The sequence below is a fragment of the Sorex fumeus genome, unplaced genomic scaffold, assembly GCF_029834395.1.
Source record: "Sorex fumeus unplaced genomic scaffold, SorFum_2.1 ptg000083l, whole genome shotgun sequence".
In the NCBI taxonomy this organism is placed as follows: Eukaryota; Metazoa; Chordata; class Mammalia; order Eulipotyphla; family Soricidae; genus Sorex; species Sorex fumeus.
In genome coordinates, this window is record NW_026606140.1 from 6,490,328 (window position 1) to 6,514,136 (window position 23,809).

Genomic DNA, 23,809 nt, shown 5'->3' on the forward strand with positions numbered 1-23,809 from the left:
CCAAGGAGAGTAGAGATAAGGACAAGGAGGATTGTTCCACGTCTTGGAAGCAGTCCCCGCATACTGGGGAAAAGGCAGTTCACGTAGAGAAGGGACCATCAAGTAAAGGGTGCTTGGAGGGCCCGCTAGGGATGGGAGATGTGTGCTGAAAGTAGACCATAGAGGGTGCATGATCGCCACTTAATATCGGCATTGCAAACACAACACCCTCAAGGAGAGAAATAGAGAGTAAAAGGGAATGCGCCTGTCACAGAGGGGAGATGGGGATGGGGTGGGGGTGGTGGGAGGGATACATGGAACACTGGTGGTGGAGAACGAGTACTGGTGGTGGGATGAGTACTCGATCAATGTATGACTAAAACATAAGCATGAAAGTTTGTAAGTTTAACTGTACCTCACACTAATTCATTAAGAAAATTGTTTAAAAGACAAAAAAAAAAGTTCCCAGAGCTGAGAATGCAGGCATCCAGATCCAAGAATCCCAAAGGATGCCAGCTGAAAGAGAACCTAATAAGAAGACTCAAAGACATAAGGAAGACATTTGTAAGTCTACAACTGTTCCTCATGGTGTTTCACTAATATAAATTTAAAAAAAAACTCAAAATTTACTAATAACATATGACTTGCTGGAGTAATAGCACAGTGGTGGGGCTTTGCCTTGCTGATGTGGCCATCCCGGATTAGAGCCCTGTGTCCCTCTCAGAGAGCCCAGGAAGTTACCAAGAGTATACTGCCCGCGTGGCAGAGACTGGCAGGCTCTCTGTGGCATATTCGATATGCAAAACAACCAGGAACAACAAGTCTCACAATGGAGACGTTACTGGTGCCTGCTGGAGCAAATCAATGGACATCGCGAGGACAGTGCTGCAGTGGACATATGACATGATATTGTACGTGTAAAAACCTAAAGATAAAAACCCCAAGAAACTACAAGCCTATACAGTATAATACCAGGTTACACAGTCCATGTCGAAAAAAACAAAACAACAACAATAAATTAAAACAGTTGCTTCCTATGTAAACAAGTAATGATATAGATAAAAAAATTTACCCCATTTATGATTGTGTCTTTAAAAACCCAAGTATCTCAGAACCAGTTAAACGAAGCAAATCAAAGAAATATCTGATGAAACTTTTATTTCACTTATAAAAGAAATTGAACACAATATGGAGATGGTAACATATTCCATGTTCATACCTTGGAAATATCAACATCGTTAAGATGACCAACTTACAGACACAATGCATTCGCAAATTAAATGTCTATGGCAATCTCTCTGGACATATACAAAATACTTTTAAAATTCTTATAAAACCAAAAAACTACCAGAGGTCAGAAAGACAGTGAAGGAATTAAGGCACTGGCCTGTCAGGCACATGGGTCAGTACCTAGTCAATCCTCTGCTCTGCTTATATCTTTTAATTCCTTCAGGAAATTTCAGGGGGCATCCCTTATCAAAGATCTAGAAATAAGTCATGTGGACAGCCCAGTGTGCAACAGACCCCACTCTCCCAAGAAACAAACAGAAAAGGAGAAGGAAAGAGTTATCAGAAAAGCCAAGCATTGCTGAGAAAATGATGGGAGTGATTGCTCTCAAACTGGTCTTTTCCCAAAACTTTAGTGATCAAAAGCACATGATACTAGAACAAGCAGACCACCTGAACAGAGTTAAGACCTCAGAGGTAAACCCTCTAATGTAAGGGCAGTTCATTCATAATACAGGCTAGGTATATGAAATGGAGTAAGGAGAGCCTGTTCCAACAAATGCTGCTGGGAAAACTGGTTAGACACATGCAAAAAAACAAACAAACAACAACACCTCCCTCAAAAAAAAAACAAAAAACAAAACCCATGCCAATAGATTCAGAGAAAGAATTCGACAAGATAGAGCATGACAAAAACTCTCAACAAAATGAGATTAGAAGGAACATTCCTCAATATAGAAAAACCCATAACAATAATTAATCTTAATGGGGAAAAATTAAAAGCATTCCCTCTAAGATCAGGCACAAGACAAGGTGGCCCATTCTCACCACTCCTGTCCAATATAGTATGGGAAATGGTTGCCATAGTACTTAGGCAAGAAAAAGATAGCAAAAGCATCTATATAGGAAAGCAAGAAGTCAAGTGTTCACTATTTGCAGATGATATGATACTATACTGAGAAAATCCTAATTACTCTACCAAAAAAGCTCCTAAAAATGAATTTCCTAACCACAGCAGGGTCCTAATCCAGTTGTTACTCTTTGAATCAAGACAGAATTTGCCCATGACCATGCTCTTGACTTATATTGAAGTATTAATGGCACTTCGCCTGGACCATTTTGTTGCCGGGGAGCACAGTGTCTGCCCTGGGTCGGTCCAGTCTCTGGTTGGGACTTTCCTTCTGGGGTGCTAGGAACTAAGGACAACTAAGGCTTCAGTCAAGGAAATGGGAGCAAATATCTGGAGTCAGTTAACCCTCAAGTTTCAAAAGCATACCATTAACTGTCTTCCTGTGTCTGTACAAAAAGGTCATTGCTCTGAAGTCACTATGAAAAGGACATAAAGAAAAGAGAAAGGCAATGTTTTACTTACCAACACAAGTCCTGTCAGTGTCCTTAGAAGGATCTGACCTTACAAGTTAACGGAGTCTGATTAGGGGATACAGGTGATTGACCGATTGGGGAAGCAGAGCACAAAGAAAGAGGTTATAGATAAACAAAGAGGAATGGGAGCACCTTGAGAGAACTGTGATAATTATGACTCAGTAAACCTAAACTCCCTGTGGCCAGGGAGAAAGGACCATCCAATTTTAAGCCGAAAACTGTTTAGAGATATATTCCAACAATCAAGGGAATGGGAGTGTCGCCGGAGCAGTGTGATAGGTATAACCCTATAAACCTAAGCTCCCTGCACCCAGGGAGAAAGGAGAAACCAATGTTATCCTATACCCTGTAATAAAACCCATGATTTTTTTCAAACAAATAGATTAAACATTCTGCAAATTATATGGAAAATAAACCTCCACAGATAGCTAAAAGCAATCCTTGGGGATAAGAAGATGGGAGACAACAGCTTCCTCACCTTCAAATTACTAGGATGTGGTAGTAATTAAAAGAACATGGTATTGGAATCAAGAGAGACCCAAAGACCAATGGAACAGATATGAATATCCTGATACTGACCATCAAATACATGATCTACCTGTATATGTGTGTGTGTATATATATATAAATATAAATACAAAGAGAGAGAGAGAGAGAGATCTGTATTTCAAATCATAATTTCCAAAAAGGAAAGAAAGAAGAGTGAGGAGACAGAGAGAAATACAGGGAAAGACACAGAAACAGAAAGAGACAAATAGAGAAACAGAGAGAAGGTGTGTGTGTGGGGGGGAATTACCTTCATAAAAGAAGACTTTTGGGGGGGCAGTGGAGGGAAACTAGAAATATTGGTGTTAGTAAATGTACACTGGTGGTCACAGGTATGGGAACATTGTAGGGCTGAAAATCAAGCATGAACAACTTTGGAACTATCTCACACCCGCATCTCACAGTGGTTAAATAAAAAAAAAATACATTAATAAAATAGTTCAAAATTTCTTGTCAACAAAGCTGATTTCTGAATGCAGAGCAGGAGGAAGCCCTGAGCATAGCTGGCTGAAAACAAAAAGCAGCCACAAAGAAACATAAAAATAGGGATTGTTTACATCTGCAATGAAAACGACTTCCTGGCTTGTCAAAGGATCACAATAACGCCAAATCATGGTGTCAATGACCTTCAGCATCAAGAGAGAATGAGGCATCAACGCCCCTCCCCATGGCCTGAGGTTGGATGGATTCCATTTATTTTATCGGTCCTTGAGTGCAGTGGGTTTCAGAGATGCAATGGACCCAGCATCACTGAGGAGAGATGGTAAAGGCTGAACCATGCCCAACCTGATGTGGAACATTTTGAGACCCAACACGGAGGGACAGCGCCAGGAGCTCAAGTTCCAGAATCACACAGGCACTTTGCTGGGAGGGTCTGCAGGAAAGAGGACGTGAAACAAGGACGCTGCCGATAGGAAAGTGGCCATGTCAGAGTTTCAGTGAGGCAAACAGACAGAAAGCTCAGACACAGGGTGTCTGGGTCCCTGAGAGAACAAAGCCAAGGCCAGGGGGCAGGGCTCGGGCTGGGAAGGGCCACACAGGGAGGGAAGAGAAACCAGAGACCAAGGAGGGTGGAGAGACCACCCAGACCTGGGTGAGGCAAGGGCGATGGAAGTCATGCATGGGGTCCCCTCCCCCGCCCGGGACCCTCTGTGACTCCTCAGGCTTCCTTGATGTCCGCAGAGTGTATATAAATGGGCCTACTGCTCTCTGGCTCAGTTGCCACAGGCAAGTCATTAGCTCTCTGATCCCATGAAGATGGAGTCTCAGTCTTATTCTCCCATAATCCTTCAACATCTGCCTGAATGGCTGGTTCTCTGCCTTGAGGTCCCCTACTTTTCAAGTGTTTTAATAATCCTCTTTTGGCTTTTGCTCAAGACATTTGTTGCCCGTTTGCAGTCAAGGAACAGCACCAGGTAGAGTCTGGAGACTTCCTGGGGGAGAGAGGGCAGGTGTGTTTGTAAGAACCAGACGGGGCGTCTGACCAGGAGAGAACATCAATGCTCTCTCTCTCAGACAATAGGGACAGGGCGAGATGTTCTGGGGGACCCAGTTTACCTCAGGGCCAGAATCTGTGAGGGAGAAACCCTCCAGCACTGTGAGAGAAATGGCTGTCCCTGTGGGATCCGAGGTCCGGGGAGAGTACATGCTTCCCCACTGACCTGCGGTCACTGACCCCACGGGGCAGGGGTCACTCACACAGGGGCCTCCACGGGGGCCACCAGGATAGTGGTGACCTGAGAGAACCTCAAAGGGAGCCCAGGGCCTCTGTGAGGCAGCACAGTGCACAGACTGGTCAGGGTACTGCTGGCACCAGGGTGCTGGCCTGACAGGGACTGAGAATGGGGTCAGCGTCCCTGGGACTGAATCAGGCGAGAGCCCAGCATGCAGTTCCCTGCAGGAGCCCAGGCCTGGGGAGGCTCCTTGAGTTTCTGATGATGTGATGTCTACTGAGTTTCTGATGATATGATGTCTACTGAGCTCAGAGAAACACTGGCTCAATCAGTCAGCAAAGCACAGCAACGTATGAGGTGGAACTGAGACAAGTACAAATAGAAACGATTGAAGAAAAGAGTGTGGCAGGTGAAGCAGAAATTTCAATGGAGTAACAACATCTGGGGAAATCATTGGTGAGCTCCAAGACGGGATGCAGGAAACTTCTAGAAACCAATAGAAGGTGGAAGGAAATCCCAAAAGCGATAGACAGCACACCAGAGAAGTACAGGATGAGTTGAAGAGGAACAATATAAGAATCACAAGAATCCCCAAAGAACAGGAAGACAAAAGCAGCAAAGAACTATTGGTCAATGAGAAGAAATCAGAAGAGTCCTGAAAATAAAGGAGAATAAAGATAGGATTTATCAGAACATTTGGGACAGCGAAAATCAGTGTAACGAACGAACTTTGTACAGTGTGGAACTATCTAGATGTGGATTATGGCGACGGGCACTGGAGTAGATAAGACCTGACCTTGCAAAGTGGCCCACAAGCATCACAAGAGCAAGTATTTGGCAAACGTGGCAAGAAAGGGTGTCAGCACGGGCTGTTGAGCCTTGAGCCCCACTCAACCTCCTAGTCACATGCGCCAAAGACACAGAAACTGCCACCTGCGCTTAGCAGGACATCCTAGCCTTAATTGGGATTCTACTGGAGCAAAGCAGAGAAGAAAAGATGATAGGACAATCATGCTGAACTTCGTGTGATTGGACGTTCTTGTAAGCCGAGACCTTCTATAAAATATGTGTGTATTTGGCAATAAAGCGAACAGCCATCAGCTGCTCCCGGAGGGTGTTTCTCTGAGTGTCCATCATCCTTGGTCCCACGTCTGCCTGGAGCTGGTGCGCAACGTCTCTGGGTACTTTGAAGAAAACTGTTCCCCAACATCTAAAGTCATTCTCCTACTTCCTCAAAGAAACTTATTTGCTCTTGTACAAATAAGACTCAGGGTTTTCAAATTCACTAGTAGCACTCATAATTTGCAGAACTTCAGCTTTCACTTTTCTAAAAGTGATCTTTCTGAGAGTGTTCTTGGGGTCTATACTTCACGTGAATTCTTTTCCCTCTCATTTCACAAAACAAAGACATGACTCTTGTTCATTTTCTGCTTTTAGTGTCGCTCCTCCAAAAGAGTAAGAACAAAGACACAGCAACTTACATTTCAAAACACAGTTTTGGGTAATGCTTTCAATTAAGACAATCTGTCTCATGTAGCAGTAGCACTGTAGCACTGTCCTTCCGTTGTTCACCGACTCGCTCTAGTGGGCCCAATAAGATCCCCATCGTGACTTGTTGTTACTGTGTTTGGCATAGCGAATACGTCGTGGGTAGCTTGCCAAGCTTGTCCGTGCGGGCGAGATGCTCTGGTAGCTTGCTGGGCTCTCTGAGAGGGGCCGAGGAATCAAACTCGGGTTGGCTGGCTCGACTGCATGTAAGGCAAACGCCCTACCCGCTCTGCGAGAGATAGCACAGCGGGTAGGACGTTTGCACTGCATGCGGCTGACCCGGGTTCAATTCCCAGCATCCTAGATGGTCTCCCGAGCACCGCCAGGAGTAATTCCTGAATGCAGAGCCAGGGGTAGCCCCTGTGCAATCCAAGATGTAACCCAAAAAGAAAAAAAATGTTGCAGTATTATTCTATAAAGACATGAATTAATGAAGGGGACATGAGGCTTTAGCACAGTGGGTAGGGCGTTTACCTTGCACGCAGCTGACCCGGGTCTGATTCCTCCATCCCTCTTGGAGAGCCTGGCAAGCTACCGAGAGTATTCTGTCCACACGGCAGAGCCTGGCAAGGTCCTCGTGGTGTATTTGATATGTCAAAAACAGTAACAACAAGTCTCACAGTGAAGACATTACTGGTGCCCGCTCGAGCAGATTGATGAAAAATGGGAGGAGAGTGCTACAATGGATAGTGAACCTGTTAAATAATATTTAAAAATATTACTCAAAACAGGAAATATTGATCAAGTACATTTTACTGAGAGTTGTAATTAGGAGTTAATCTACAAAGAAAATTTGATATTAGCTTCTACTTACACATATTTATGGTGGAATGTATGAGGGGTAATCAATAACAGCCTTTAAAGCAAAAATTTTGATAATACATTAAGTTCTGATAAAACTATGATGGAAGTAGAAAAGAAATAAAATTTAAAGAGGAAAGGAACAAGGAAAGTTCTATATATTGAAAGTAGAGCGCTACCTGGACTTTTCCCAAAGAGAAAAGTCTTACAAACTGACATTTAGCCCCAGAATGAATTTCAACAACCTTCACACACTTCCCTCTTGTTGTGGTGAGAAGATGCTCACTGGCTGGATGGGTGTTTGAATGTTACCTGTAATGAACTCCTGTGAACTACTTTATGAAAATAAAACCTGTAAAAAGGATTAAAAAATTGATATACAGATCATATTCCGTAAAAACGCCGAAAGCTTAAGAGATAGTACCGTGGAGAAGCTGGCTTCGATCCCTGGCATCCTCAATGGGTCCTCAAGTACCACAAGGAGTAATGCCTGAATGCAGAGCCAAGAGAAGCCCTGAGCATCACCAGGTGTGGCTCCCCAGAAACAAAAAAAAATTGCCAAATAATTACACTTTGAGAGTCTAGTGTATGTACAAAATAGTAAAATAATTGTATCATTTGTTTGTTTCAAAGAAAGAGTTTTTATTTAAAAAATAAAGATGATTGGTAATGGCTGAGCAGAGACCAAACTGATGTGGGGGATTTTGAGGCTCCAACGCAGTGGGAGAGGGCTGGATGCTCGAGGCCCAGGTTCATGTGGGAACTTTGCTGGGAGAGTCTGGAGGAAAGAGGACGTGAAACAAGGACACTGCTGAGAGGAAAGTGCCAGGGTCAGACGCTCGGTGAGGCAGAAAGACGAAAAGAGCAGACGCAGGGTGTGTCTGGGTTCCTGAGAGAAAAGGCCAGGCCCAGGAGTCAGGGCTCGGGGCTTGGAAGGGGCGGGAAGGGAGGGCAGGGCAACCTAAGGCCTAGGCGGGTAGAGAGACCACTCAGGCCTAAGTGGGGCAGGGCTGGTGGCAGTCATGCATGGGGTCCCCTCGCCAGCCCGGGACCCTTTGTGACTCCGCAGGGTTCCGTGATGTCAGCAGAGTTTATATAAACGGGCCTGCTGCTCTCTGGCTGAGTTGCCACAGGCAAGCGATTAATTGTCTGATCTCTTCTAGATGGATTCTCACACTTATTCTCCTATTATTCCTGAACATCTACCCGAATGGCTGGTTCTCTGGATTGAGGACCCCTACATTTCGGGGTTTAATGGAATTCTATTTTGGATTTTGCTGAAAAAATGTGTTGTCCGTTTGCGGTCAAGGAACAGCACCAGGTAGAGTCTGGAGACGTCCTGGGGGACTGAGGGCAGGTGTGTTCGTAAGAAGCAGACGGGGCGTGTGGCCAGGAGAGAGCATCAGTCCACTCTCTCGCAGACGTGAGGCACAGGGCGAGGTATTCTGGGGGACCCAGTTTACCTCAGGGCCAGAGTCTGTGTGGGAGACTCCCTCACGCACTGTTGGAGAAATAGCTGTCCTTGTAGGATCCCAGCTCCGGGGAGAGTACACGCTTCCCCTCTGACCTGCGGGGGCAGGGGTCACTCACACAGTGGCCTCCACAGGGGCCACCAGGACACTGGTGACCTGAGAGACCCTCAGAGAGGGCCCAGGGCCTCTGTGAGGCAGCACAGTGCACAGACTGGTCAGCGTGCTGCTGGCACCAGGGTGCTGGCCTTACAGGGACTGAGAATGGGCTCAGCGTCCCTGGGAATGAAATAGGCGAGAGTCCTGCCTGCAGTTCCCTGCAGGAGCCCAGGCCTGGGGAGGCTCCTTTAGTTTCTGAGAGGCCCAGGCCCTCACTCCCCCTTTCTTCTCAGCACTGGAAGGCTGCCAGAAGGAGGAGAGGCTCTGCACACACAGAGGTGAGGGGGTTGGCTTTTCCGCCTGGGCTCTACCAGGGGACACTCCCTGTCCTGGCCATCCGGGCCAGGCCACAAGATGAAGATGTCGCTGTGGACAGCGCCCCCGTGAGGGCACTGGAGGAGAGTCGGGAGGGAGACAGGCAGAGACTGAGGCCTAGGGGTCCCAATGAACCACACCAGTGTGGGAAGCAGTGGAACTGCCCTCCAGGTGGGCGGGGGACACAGGACAGACCAAGGTTCCCAGGAGAGTGGACGGCAGGTCGCTGAGGGACACTGGGCTCTGGGTTCACGGAGCTGGTGTGTCCGGCCTTTTCCCGGAAGCAGGTGCCTCAGGGAGCCTCGGGCACGGGCTGGGCAGGTCTTGGGGCTTGGACAGGGCTGGCTGGGAAGCTGTGCATGACCCCTGACGGCCCCTGGAGAAGCTCATCAGGGAGCTATTTCAGGAGGTAGGAATATCTTCCAAAAGAGGCCAATAGCACATGTCTATTATTTGTGAGGATCACTGCTCTATCTAGGTTCTACCTGATCTCCTCACTGAGCCCCACTGGGTGTAGCCCAGGTTGCCCCCAAATACTGATGGACTCAAGCGTCACACTTCAGCCTGCAGCTTATAAGTATTACTAGGAGTGGTCCCTTATCCTAACAATTGCTGGGCATGGCCCCTATAAAAATTTATTGACAAGGGGATGAAGCAACAGTACAGAGGTTGGGCCCCTGACCTGTGTTCCATCCCTGGCATCCCATATGGTTTCTTGACCCCCGCCGTAAGTGATCCCTGAGTGTAGAGCCAGGAGGAAGCCCTGAGCATTGCCAGGTGTGGCCCACTCCAGAAAAAATATAAAAAGAATTATTGGCAAAGCTAAAGATTGAAAATAAATTAAATATCCAGCTTCAAAGCTATAAGAACATTAAAGCTAACACTAGAAATAGTCGTCGATTTGCTCGAACGGGCACAGTAACGTCTCCATTGGAGACTTTGTTGTTACTGTGTCTGGCATATTGAATACTCTCGGTAGCTTGCCGGGCTCTCCGAGAGGGGCGGAGGAATCCAACTCGGGTCGGCCATGTTGGCCACTTGTAAGGCGAATGCCCTACCCGCTGTGCTAGCCAAAATTGAAAATAACGCATTAGAAGAAAAGAATATCAACTTCTGACTTTGAAAGACGTCAAAATTAGAAATATTCAAGTGGGACTAACAACTGAAGCAGGAAATCAAATCAAATCATAACAGATTTCAAATTTTATTGGGATTAAACACATAATTTCATAGAAAACTGAAATTGATCTGATAAACTTAATTCTAGTGGAGATAGAAAGTTTAAATAGACCAGTTGTAAAGAAGAAATGGGTGGAAAATGATGAATGTACTATCCCAGAGGGAAAAAGCTAAAGGCAGATATGCAAATGTAGAATCTACCAAACTCAAGGCTGTTTAAATGCTTCCAGAGTACAGAAACTTCACTTATGATTTTAGTGTGATTTTAGTATGATTTTAGTGTGGAGTTATACTGGCAGTGCTCAGAGCTACTCCCAGAGCATTGCCCAGGGGTTGCTCCTGGAGGGACTCAGAAAACCAGACAGAGTCTGGGATGAAACCTAGGTCTCTATGAACTCAGGCAACTGAGCTGCCTGTCCAACCCTGTAGGATAACACTGTTTTGTCCTTCCTGCAGAGCCTCAGGTAAATTAGATTTATTGGGTTGCTCCCATCACAGTACTCCCATTCCTCTGTGTTTATTTGTAACTTCTTTCTTAGTGCTCTGTTGACTAGTAAATATTGTTTTTCTCTTCTCCCTAAGTCCTTTGCATAGTTAATTCAGAGCAATGTCCTTTTTGTATGGATACAAGAAGACAGTGTATGCTATGCCTTTGTAATATGACTCTCAGTGTTATTTTCCTCCTGGGCATATGTTGTCTCACCTAAGCCTCAGCTGCTCTGACTTCCTAGCACCCCCAAAAGCAGGGTCCCTATGAGGGACTGGATGGAGCCAGGGCAAAAGGTAAGCTATATAGTACCCTAGCGTCGAGATGGGCCTGGCCAAAGTGCCATAATGCTTAACTATAAGTTAAGGATTTGGGCATGGAGAAATTCTGACATGATCCAAAATGTAATAACTAGATTCGGACCCTGCTAGGGTTAGGAATGATTAATATGGCCTGAGCTCTGTAGTCTGAGTCTGTGGCAAGCTGTTCCCCTGAGAGCGGCCCTACAAGCCTCAATGGTATCTCTTACTGTGTCCATACAAAAAAACTAGTATTAAGATGTTGATAGATATTGGACTGAGGAAAGGACAAAAAGACCTTAGGAGGTATTGTGCCTGGGGCAGTCAGAAAGGACTTTGAAATACCTTTTAGGTGGTGTTTTCTTTGAATTTGGTGGGCTCTCAGGAAGTGCTATCTGATGTTGATTTTGCTCCCTGACTGGGTTCAGTGTCAGCCCAGAGTGTGGGGGAGCTGGAGAGGTAAGAGAGTTGTAGAATGAGAGAGAGAGAGCAGGTCGGCAAGATGGACCACAGAGAGAATAGCAAGGGGGACAGAGAGAGAAGAATGTGGAAGAATACTGGAGCAGGCACATGGAGAGAGAGAGAGAGCCCAGGCTGCGAAAGAGAGTGCAGAGATGAGCGGAGAGACAGGGGGTGACGTGAATGAGGAGCAGAGCAGATTCGAATGGGAGCCTGACGTGTGGGGAGAATGGAATAAATGGCATCTGATCAATCAACCGTCTTGACCCTTCTCCTCCACCATATGCCCCGTGGTCCGGGCTGCCCCAGCTGGGGGCGCGGCCCTGGGTCACCCAGAACCTGAGAGGCAGGAGAAGAGCTGTCGAGGCCACCCCCTGGCCACCACTAAAGAGTTTTTTACACAGCCACACATCTTTTCTTATTTCTCTACCTTCCTCCCCTCCTTTCCTCTCTTACTTCTTGCCTCCCTCCATTCATCCCTCCCTCCCTTCCTTCCTTTCTTCCTCCGAGTTGTGCTCAGGGCTTACTCCTGACTCTGTGCTCAGGAATCATACCAGGTGGGGTTCTAGAGAACATATCGGATGCAGTGGACTGAACCCAAGTTGCCTGAGTTCAAGTCAAGCACCCTCCCTCTAGCTGGTACTATTGGACTGATTCTCTGGCCCCACCTCACACATGCATTTTTATTTATTTATATATTTATTTAAATTTTTTATTAGTGAAACACCATGAAGTACAGTTGTAGACTTATACATTTTTGTGCTTGGGTTTCAGTTATACAATGACTGAGTGCCCATCATTCCACCAGTGCCCATTCCCCACCCCCAGTGCTCCCAGCATCCCTCCCACACCCCACCTCCCCATCCCACCCCACCCCTGTGGCAGGGCATTCCCTTGTGTTCCGTCTCTCTCCTTTTAGGTGTTGTGGTTTGCAAAAGAGGCATTGAGTGGCAACCGTGTTTAGTCTATAGTCTACTTTCAGCATGCTTCTCCCATCCTGGGAGGATCCTGCCAACACCCTTTACTTGGTGCTCCTCTCTGCATCTGAGTTGTCTTCTTCCGTGCATGTGTGGCTGGCCTCCAAGCCATGGAGTTAACCTCCTGGTACTTATCTTGGCTATTCTTAAGTGATAATCTCACATTTTGTTACTTTATATTCCCCAGATGAAAGCAATCTTTCTCTGTATGTCCCTCTATTTCTGACTCATTTCACTTAGCATGATACTTTCCATGTAGTACCACTTGTATATAAATTTCAAGACTTCATCTTTTCTAACAGCTGCATAGTAATCCATCGTGTAGATGTAACAAAGTTTCTTGAACCAGTCATCTGTTCTTGAGCACTCAGGTGTTTTCCGGATTTTGGCTAGTGTGAATAGTGCAGCAATGAACATACCAGTGCAGATGTTATTTCAACTGTACTTTTTTGCCTCTCTGGGATATATTCCCAGGAGTGGTATTGCTGGGTCAAATGGGAGCTCAATTTCTAATTTTTTGAGAATCTTCTATACTGTTTTCCAAAAGGGCTGACCCAGTCGACATTCCCACCAGCAGTGAAACAGAGTCCCTTTCTCGCCACATCCATGCCAACACCTGTTGCTTTTGTTTTTTTGGATGTGGACCCGTCTCTGTGGTGAGAGATAATATCTCATTGTTGTTTTGATCTGAATCTCCCTGATGATTACTGACGTGGAGCATTTCCTCATGTGCCTCTTAGCCATTCAGATTTCTTCTTTGGGAAAGTTTCTGTTCATTTCATCACCCCATTTTTTGATGGGGTTAGGTGTTTTCTTCTTGTAGAGTTCAACCAGTGCTTTGTATATCCTTGATATCAACCCTTTATCAGATAGGTATCGGGTTAATAACTTTTCCCATTCGGAACATTGTCTTTGTATTCTGGTCATGGTATCTTTTCAGGTGCAGAAGCTTCTTAATTTAAGATAGCCCCATTTGTTTGTCTCTGTTTCCACTTGGTGAGTGGAGTGTCCTCTTTGAAGATACCATTAGTCTCAATATCATGGAGGATTCGCCGACCTTGTCTTCAATGTATCATGGATTTTGGCCTGATGCAACACATGCATTTTTAAATAAAATAGTACTCTACTGTTTAAAACTTTGTACAAAAACGAGAGGCATATGATATCTTAAATTTCAGTATACTAATGTAAGAAATCCCCAGTGAAATGTAAAAATTGAATTAAAAATCAAAATATGTTATGGCTATATGGAATTTATGCAGTAATGGAAGGATGTACCAGTAATAGAAACACCATTAAGAAACTTTCAACAATTTTCCATACTAATATATTTATGAAAGTAAAAATACCATCTCTCTCAACTTTGTAAGGGAATTTAACATAATTCAGTAATATTTAAATCATAACTGAAGCATAGAAAAGAGGGAAGAAAAAAGAAAATTAAAATTTATAATAGACAAAAATTATCTGTTGAATCTAAACACAAATGTATGAATGCTCTTCATCTGGGGAACATAAAGTAACAAAATAGGAGACTAACACCCAAGAATAGCCAAGTTAAGTACCAGGAGTTTCACTCCTCCATAGCTTGGAGGCCAGTCACACATGCTGGGGGAAAAGGCAGCTCAGATAAAGAAGGGAGCACCAAATAAAGGGTGTTGGGAGGATCCTCCCATGATGGGAGATGCATGTTGAAAGTAGACTATAAACCAAACATAATTGCCACTCAATGCCTCTTTTGCAAACCACAGCACCCAAAAGGCAAAAGAGAACAAAAAGGAATGCCCTGCAACAGAAGCAGGGTGGGATGGAAGGGATGGGGGGTGGCAGAGATACTGGGATCAGTGGTGGTGAAAAATGGGCACTGGTGGGGGGATGGGTACTCGATCACTGTATAATGGAAACCCAAGCACAAAAATTTGTACTTGTACAACTGTACCTCATGGTGTTTCACCAATAAAAGTTTTTTTAAAAAGTGTATGAATGCTCATCAAAGTATTTTCTCAACACTTCTATAGATTAAAATTAACAAAGTTTGGGGAATAATATACACATTTAAAAAGGCTTCCCTCTTTCTTCAAGTGGTACGTCAGGTTTAATCATTGCTAAAGTATATTCTGTTACTGTCATTGTCACTGTCCTTCGGTTGTTCATTGATTTGCTCGGGCGGGGCCAATAACATCTCCATTGTGAAACTGTCTTTGGCATATCGATTATGTCATGGGTAGCTTGCCAGACTTTGCCATGTGGAAGAGATATTCTTGGTAGCTTGCCGGGCTCTCCTAGAGGGGTGTAGGTGTCGAACCTAGGTTGGCCAGTTCGTCCGCATGCAAGGCAAATTCCCTACCCGCTGTGTATATTCAGCGGGGAAGAAATACTGTATTCCCTTTCAGCAACTTCTAATGAAATGCTCCCATTCAGTTGGTTGATAGGGAAACTTTACATTGCAAATTGATCACATAAACTTTGAGATAAAGAAGTTAAAACTGTTAAAGCACAATATCACAAAATACAACATAAGACAATGGAACATGGTTTATAGATTACCTACAGTTTACCAAGCAACATTAGATCACCCCTGATGTAGACAGATTCGTAGGAGGCACGAAAGATGTGATTAATTTAAAATTTTAAAGATAACCACATGGTAATTGACACTTAGAGGTAAAGAAGAGAGAAGGCATGGATGCTCCCAAGCAGGGCTCAAGCACAAATTACAATTTTGTCGACATTTGTTTGCTAATCACACAATGGCAGTTCAGTTTCCTGTATTATAGTTATCTCAAGTATAAATATGACAATAAAACCAATTTTTGAGGATAATTTGGGAGTATGTCAGATGGTATATTTGAAACATATGGCTTTATTAGCCTTTCTAAAATGTAACACCAACAAAATATTTGTAGACCCTTCATAAATAAATTTGATGCTGATACTATCTGAAAGGAATCCATAAAAAATAATTTCAGTCTTGAAAGAGATGTATGTTTGGAATATGTTTAGTTTATTTGATAAATAAACAGGCATTCACGGTCCTCCCTTTGTTCATCGATTTGCTCGAGCGGGCCCAGTAACGTCTCCGTCATGAGACTTGTTGTTACTGTGTTTGGCATATCAAATACGTCACGGGGAGCTTGCCAGGCTTTGCCGTGCAGGCGAGATCCTCTCGGTAGCCTGCCGGGCTCTCCGAAAGGGGCGGAGGAATCAAACTCGGGTCGGCCATGTTGGCCGTTTGTAAGGCAAACGCCCTACCGTTGTGCTATCGGGAGCGATAGCACAGTGGGTAGGGCATTTGTCTTGCACGCGGCCAACCCAGGTTCGATTCCCAGCATCCCATATGGTCCTCTGAGCACCGCCAGGAGTAATTCCTGAGTGCAAAACCAGGAGTAACCCCTGAGCATCGCCAGGTGTGACCCAAAAAGAAAAAAAAAAACAGGCATTACTTTATATTAAAAATACTAAAATGCCTCCCATTTAAAATGTTTCATACCTCTAACATGAAACCTCCCTGGAAAATATTGTCTGGCTTCATCAACAAAACTTGGTCCCATTATCGCTTTCCAGTACCGGAAACCATTGTTTCTTGATAAAGCAAGGACTAAAGATGAAGCACTGTTAGAAAAAAAAATTATTGAAATTATGACCCCCTTAGATAACTAGTTACAAGCAATACACATGCATTTATTTGTTTACTTTCTTTTGCAGCCCTGCCCCTCAATGCTCAAGAGACCTCACGGGCCATTTCTGGTGGTTCTCAGCCAACCAGGCAGGCAGGTCAGAGCCTGACCCGATGACTAAGTGATACTCGGATCAAAAGTGTCAGAGTAATCCTTTATCAAGATTCAGAAGTCAACCTTCACTTGGAATACGAGTAATGTTTACAAGAGGACGGAAGTAGGAAAAGCAAGCGAAGGGCCATAGGTCTGCAGGGGTGCTTCCTAGATTACTGTTCTACTCTGGCTGGGATATGCATGTGCCCTGCTGGCTGTATAGTCCACCTTTGATTTGACTTCGTTTTCTGATATCTTACTTCTGTTATTCCATTTTGCTTCTAGGACCAGTAATCTTTATGATTATCAAATTCCTTGAAAATCAGAAAGTTCTCTGCTTGAAGTGGCACACCGTGAATTTCTAGATTTGGTTCAACTGAGCTCCAGCAACTTTACCTGGGACTTTCCATTACTCCATGACACACCAGAGGGACTAGCGTAGATAGAATTTGGGCTGTGATTTGAGGTGGGTAGGATAGTAGCAAATAAATAAATAAATAAATAAATAAATAAAAGGCTCCTGCACATATTTATAGACTATATAGGTTTGTCCATGGGAACAGAATACAGGGTTAGGAAAATATTTAAATGATTCAGAAACATATCACACTTTCTAAACCTGAAATCACTTCACCTGATCATGTTTTCTATGAGGTCTTCAAAATAAGCTTCATGGTCATATTCCTTGCACAGTTTCTGTGCTTCATCTTCTGATAAAAGTACTCGTCTTTGCATCAATATATTAAAACCTTCTTCTTGACAGGATATTGAAAACATCATCTGTATAAAAACAACATGTTGTAAACTGCTAGGCATTTGTTACACATACTTCAAAATGTGTTATCATGACAACATAATGTATTTCATTCTCATATAAAATTTAAAAGTTTTCTTATTAAACATAAAGACAATCAATACTCTTTATCTTTACATATCAAGTTATGCTGTTGCTCTCCAGATTTAATAATATAGTAGATATGCACACACAGCCAAGCTATCCCTCTCATAAACATATTCTTCAAGTGTCCTGATGTGCATCCAAATCTACAAAGGAACAAAAATGATACCTCAGCCTTTTCCTTGGCAACATATCAAAAGTTAGTAGACTATGGACCAAAACCAAAAGTTGAGTATGTATATTACATATAGAGTATCCTGTCATATAGACAGAATAACACTAGGAGAATAAAAATACTCTCCATATTCTTTATACACAAGTTATCAGGTTATTCATACACATATATACATGTTATAAGATATCTTTTATATATTATAAATACAATGGGGATATTTTCCGATGTGTAGACCCATAAGATAAAATGAGCACATCTTTTTAATTATGCTGTTCGTATATATGCTATATTACTGAGAAACAGGATATTGTGAAGTTATTTGGAAGTGGGGAGTTGCAGCTGGGGATAGAACACAAGAGACAGAACAAGTGACAGAGAACTCGGCCCTGAGGCCACTGCTTGGCAGCAGGGCCCTTCGCGCCTGACTGCAGCCCTCCAGTCTTGCACTACCAGCAGCTGTGGTTCCTTTGGGGCCCGGGCATTTAACATGATGTGAATTTTAACTAAATGAAATAATTCACTTTTAATTTTGCAATTCTTCTTTTGTAATTTCTTAAAGTGAATCACTAATTAAATGACAATAATAGCAATATACAGAGAAAATAATAATGATGAATTGCTGCTTATACCCAAATGCAAATACGAAACCTCATAGTGCTTCAAAAACTAGGACTAGAACTCCACAAGCGAATTCATTACTCAGTAACATCTGATAAACATTTCTGAACGTTTTTCCTATCTAACTAATAACTTTTTATTATACTCAGGTACCACTAAGATTTGCGTACCACTGTGGCAATATGTTATAGTAATGGTTATAGCCGAAATTCTTCACAGGGGATATTAACCGCTCTCAGAAAAATGTTGGGTAAATATTTCTCCCGTTCGTGTGCTATACTTATGTTCTGGTCATCATTTCGTTGAAGTTCAGAGCTTCTGCCTTTAGTGCAGTCACATTTATCTTTGTTTCCACTTGTTTTTAAGACTAGGAAGGTCCTTTTCTGACGCTAACTGTGGAAAGTAAAATATCCGCCAGAGGGCGCGCCTCCACTACTTTGAAGGGGGATGTTTGGTGAGATATGCTAGTTTTCCCAGAGCATGCCAAGGCAGCTCTGAAGGGCTGCTGAAATGACCTGGGTGGACATGAGAACGTGGGCCTGCCTGGATCACATGCTTGGACCCTGGCACAGAAGCACTGACTCAGCTCCTCAGATCACCCAGGGATCACCAAGGCCTCCTGAGCACCACTGGGGAGGCACCCCTGGCCCCACAAAAAGCAAGGGATGAAAAGTATCTAGTGACAACAATATTCTGGATTTGGAATACAGAAATGATTTTAAGAGGAAGAGAGGGAAGAAGGATGAGGGTCACTAGAGGGGTCATGAGGCAAGGGTGGAAGCCTTGGGCATTCTGGGGGTTTGGAGGAGGGGCAGTGATTTTCTACAGGACATGTAGTGTGTACATAAGCACAGTTCTAACCCTGTCACCTCTGATGCAGTTTTAAAAATCAACACATTTGTTCATGACCCCAATCCTCAAGCAGCCCTCCGCTGAGCTGACGCTGTTGCCTGACAAATCATAGTAAGATTCTCCTTTCTCACCCTTCTCATCCTCCACACACATTGCCTGGAGTTGGTTCCACAGAGAGTCCACACATCTTCATGACAATCCGGACAGGGGAAAATCAATCAAGCACCCTGGAAAACTGCGAGCTGTCAAAATGCCTAGGGTGTTACATAATATAGAAAAGCCATGTTTGTAACCCTTGATCTAAGGAATAAAAACCGAAAAAGTGGTCAGCTATAAAGAAAAAGAGGTGCTAATTTTCTCCTTTTCTATCCAATTTTACTATGGTCAATTATCGAAATAAGAGGACATCAAAATCTTTTTTTTTTTTAGATCCGGTAGCCAGACTGTACGGTAAAACTGCCAAGCCAACAGCTCTTTTAAATCGCTGACAGTCTAAAATCAAGATGGTCCTTACTTTAAACACACAACATCACAAGACAATGACAGTTTAATGGAAAGGAAATTCTTACTACAACAAAATGCAGTAATCTTATTCAGCTCATTTTTCAGATTTCGGAATAAAGTTTGCTTTGCTTTGCAAGGTCCACTCCAGGCTTGGTAAACATCGATCACTAGAAGACAGCACTATTTAACGAGAGATCGAGTCAGATGGACCATATCACAGGTCACAGTCACAGTACTCCCGTTGTTCATCGATTTGCTGCAGGGGTCCCAGTACCTCTCCATCCTGAGACTTGTTGTTACTGTGTTTGGCATATTGATTACGTCATGGGTGGCTTGCCAGGTTCTGCCCTGCGGGCGAGATACTCTCCAAAGCTGGCGGGGCTCTCCGAGCTGGCGGAGGAGCCCAACTCCAGTGGGCCAGTTGACTGCGTGCAAGGCAAACGCCCTATCGCTGTGCCATCGCTCCAGCCCATGAACCGTATCAGCTTAGTTTAAAGAGAGGCAGCGGGAAGAGCAAAGCGGCTCAGCCGTGAGGGGAACCAAGATGCTCCTGCAGGGGAGGCCCAATACCTGTCAGCCCCTTGTTCTGCAGCAGCATCTCTTCGCCCTGGGCTTGGGATCGATGCTGAATTCTGTCTCCGTGTGCCAGTCAGCCAAGAGCGCGAATGCAGATTGAACTCCTGCTTTCCCTGTAGCTTGATTTCTCGCTTTCTGCTCGCCATTTATCCACTAGCACAGAAGAAAAGAAGAGAACATAGGAGAAAAAGGAAATCTTCTGCATCGGAGCCACATCTTCATGCACTGCGGCTAACCCTGGGTGCTGCGCCCTCCCCCGTCCTGGCGTGGGGGACCCCCAACGCGCCTGGGCAGGGGAATCTCTCCGCACACCTCGCTGGGACTTGCTCTGCGGCACAGGGCCTGCCTATGAACCTCCCCCAGTCCCTGTGGACCCAACAGGCGGGGCCTATTCAGGAACTGCTCCTTGGGACGACAGGCACTACCTAACCCAGGGGTTCGCCAAGAAGCCAACCCGAGGAGAAAACACACCCTCCTCTCGGGGAGGCTGCAGTGAGTGGTGAGGATCTGGTACTTGGCAGGGACGGCCTGGGGGACCAGGCTCTGGTGCCTTCTCCCCACATGTTTTCCCCGCCAAGGGCCAGGGTGATGGGAGGGGCCAACGTTTCCTGCCTTCTCCTGGGCTACCCTCGAGCCTGGTCACGAGCCTTAAGCCCAAGCCCTTGGTGGGCGCCTGAGAACACTGCAACCCCACAGCGCACAGGGAAGCTGGCTGACAGAGCACCTGAGCTCAGATCATGCACCCCGGGATCTGCACTTCACCCCTCCTTCAGAGCACTGCACCCCTCCCTCAGTGCAATGCACCCTCCTGCAGATCACTCAGCACCTTCTGGCAAAGAGCATGTTCAGTCTTTCCCCCTGGGCTCCCTGATCTACGCTTATGGCTAGTAGTCTGCAATCTACAGGGGGGCCATGACATGGGACAGGGGGAGGGGCCGAGTGTTGGGACATGGAGGGCCCGGGAGAAAGGACAGCCGGTACTAAGGTAGGGAGGCCACATGCCTTGCATGCACAGGGTGTAGGTCCATCCCGATATGGTAACCGTGCACCACCAGAAGTGATTCCTGGGCACAGAGACAGCAGTGACCCTGAGCATTGCTGGGCAAATGTGGCAAAAAACAAACAAGAATTAATAACAGCGGGCAGGGAGCTTCCCTGGCATGCAGAGGACCTGGGTGACATCTGAGTGAAGCACCCTGAATACAGCACAGTCAGGAGTAAACCCTAAGAACTGCTTGGTGTAACCCAAAGGTCAAAATAACAAAATTAAATATATTCACTGATCTTCCTCCTTCTCCATAAACAGAGACAATAGTGTCCATATTTTTCTCTATCACAGTTTTATTGTTGTAGCACCTGCTTATTTTTATATTTTCTAGTCCTCTAAATACACGAAAAAATTCAGAAAAATGAAACTAAGTTATAGAATTTTTAACTTTATTCTTTCCATCTCGTGCTTCTTTTAGCATCTGTATCATCACTCATACACAACCACTGAAATTTAGATGCCAAATTAGTGCATTTTTAAATCGCACAAATTATTGAACATTTACAAATACCTGAACCAGAATATACAAAACATCTATCTTAAATTCAAAAGTCTTATTCATAAAGTTAGATGATAAAGAAAATAGTTTAGAATTCGCTGTAAATTCATCACCTTAATGACAGAAACACATTGGAACTCAAAGCAGCATTTTTTGTTGTTTCTAATTTACATTTTCTTTTTTAGATAAAATATTCTGGATTCCGAGATCCAATTTTAAATGTCATCTGAACAAGACTTTGGAAACGGCTATTACTGCTGTAATGACTACAAAACTGAGACTCTAAGAATAATGAAACTCACAATATTAAAACCTCAGACTGAAAGAACCTATTTCTACTATCATCTATTTAGAAATGCAAGACTGATGGATTTATACTGTGAAAAGAATACTATGCATCTCTAAATCAGAGAAACCTGCTTGCCTAGAGTCAGTCAGAGGAGGAGAAGATGACCACATATGCCACCTGGCTCAGAGATTCAAAGACATGCAGCAAACCCGAACAGGAACCATCTGCAATCTAGGCACTGATTTTCAAGGCAGTTGGAGTATTTTGTTCCTAGCTGCCATGATATTTCTTTACTATATTCACTGGTTGGTAATACTTTTAAATAAATAAGTAGGGAAATGAAAAGCAGGGGGAGGGTGGAAGATGGAGGGTGGAAAGACAAGCAAGTGACATATGACTCATGACCAGTAGTGTGAAGGCAAAAGTCAACAAATCACTCGTTTGGGGAACTATATGCAATTACCACAAACTTATTAACACTATAGTGTAGAGTAGTAAGTAATGGGAAGCTATAAAATACAAAATACTTATTACCAATCCTATGTAAATACTTGGTTTTCCTATGATATTGTTTGAAACAAGTTTATTCATGTTCAGTATATGGTCTGAGTGAATTACAATTTAGCAATTTAAATGTCAATACATGCCTATCTATATTTGATTCAGTAAAGAATTTCTTTATCAATCAGTAAATGTAGTTTCAGTCGGAATGTTAGTTGGTATTTTACTTGTATTAATATGATCTTACATGCGGCCAACATTGCCGACCCGAGTTCGATTCCTCCTCCCCTCTCGGAGAGCCCGGCAAGCTACCGAGAGTATTCCATATGACAGACACAGTAACAACAAAGTCTCCAATGGAGACGTTACTGGGCCCGCTCGAGCAAATATGATCAATGAAGGTGAAGGAATGAAGCTGTCAGAAATTTACCATCAGTAATCACAACAGGCATAATTCCTGAAACAGGCAATTGTTTTGAAACTCTGAAATAATGTTTTCTATGTTGTTATTTATTTACTCCCAGTGACATTCAGGAGTCCAGCCGGGGCATTCTCAGTGACAGAACCTCAGACACTTTGTCAATCAAGATGATGATTCAATGCCAGAGTTCAGAATCGCAGGTGCTTGGAATCACAGGAGCCATGCTGGTATTACTAAGTTCTAAGGGCCTCCGGGGATGTGCAGGGCCCTGACAGGGAGCCTCCAGGGCAACACCGGTCAGTGCTCATGGTGATGTCCAGGGCTACGACCGGCTGCATCTCGCAATTCTAGGGCGTTGAATCTGGGTTGGTTGTGTGCAAGATATTTACCTTCTGCTCTGTACATCTCTCCGACCCCTAGACTCAGTGCACTTTTATTTTTTATATGAGTTGACATTAAATAGAGCAATTTTTACCTGGTTTGTACCTGTTTCAGATTCTATGCTTTAGGTATAGTTACCAGAATCAGGTTAGGTTTTTGAAGAAGAAAAAAGAGAAAAAGAAATGTGTTCTTTTACCACAACCACCATCTTCCAACAACTAGCCAAAATGACCAAGACAAAGGGAAGGCTGAGGGTCAGTCACTATGTGTTCTTCAGACAGCTTAGAAAACAAGGGTTTGTCATTTGGTCACTGTTGTAAGAAATGAGAGATTGTAGTGAGTACCATGGCTTAAAAAAGGAGAGTCCCATAAATGCCTCCATTGCAGAACCAGAAGAGGTGACAGGGCTACCCGGCTTGCAACATGCATTGTTATAAACAAGCAAGAGCGTTATTATTATACAAAGGAAAGTATTTTTTGGGTTCTTTCCCAAATGCACTTTAAGATGAATTTCTACCTGACCCGGGGTCTTCCAGTTATTTTAACATGATATTTATTTTCTGAGATTGGATTTTTTTTTACTATGCTATGCATGATTTTAATAAATAAATTGCTATCCGACTAGATTACCATTTCTAGATCATTCAGAGTCCTTGGAAATATACTCTAAGAGACCCCCTTTCTGATGCTGAAACACATAGCTAGGTTTAAACTGGCATTGACTTTACCCTTACTCTATTCTAGAATAGGTCATATAACCTTTCCAACCTTAATTT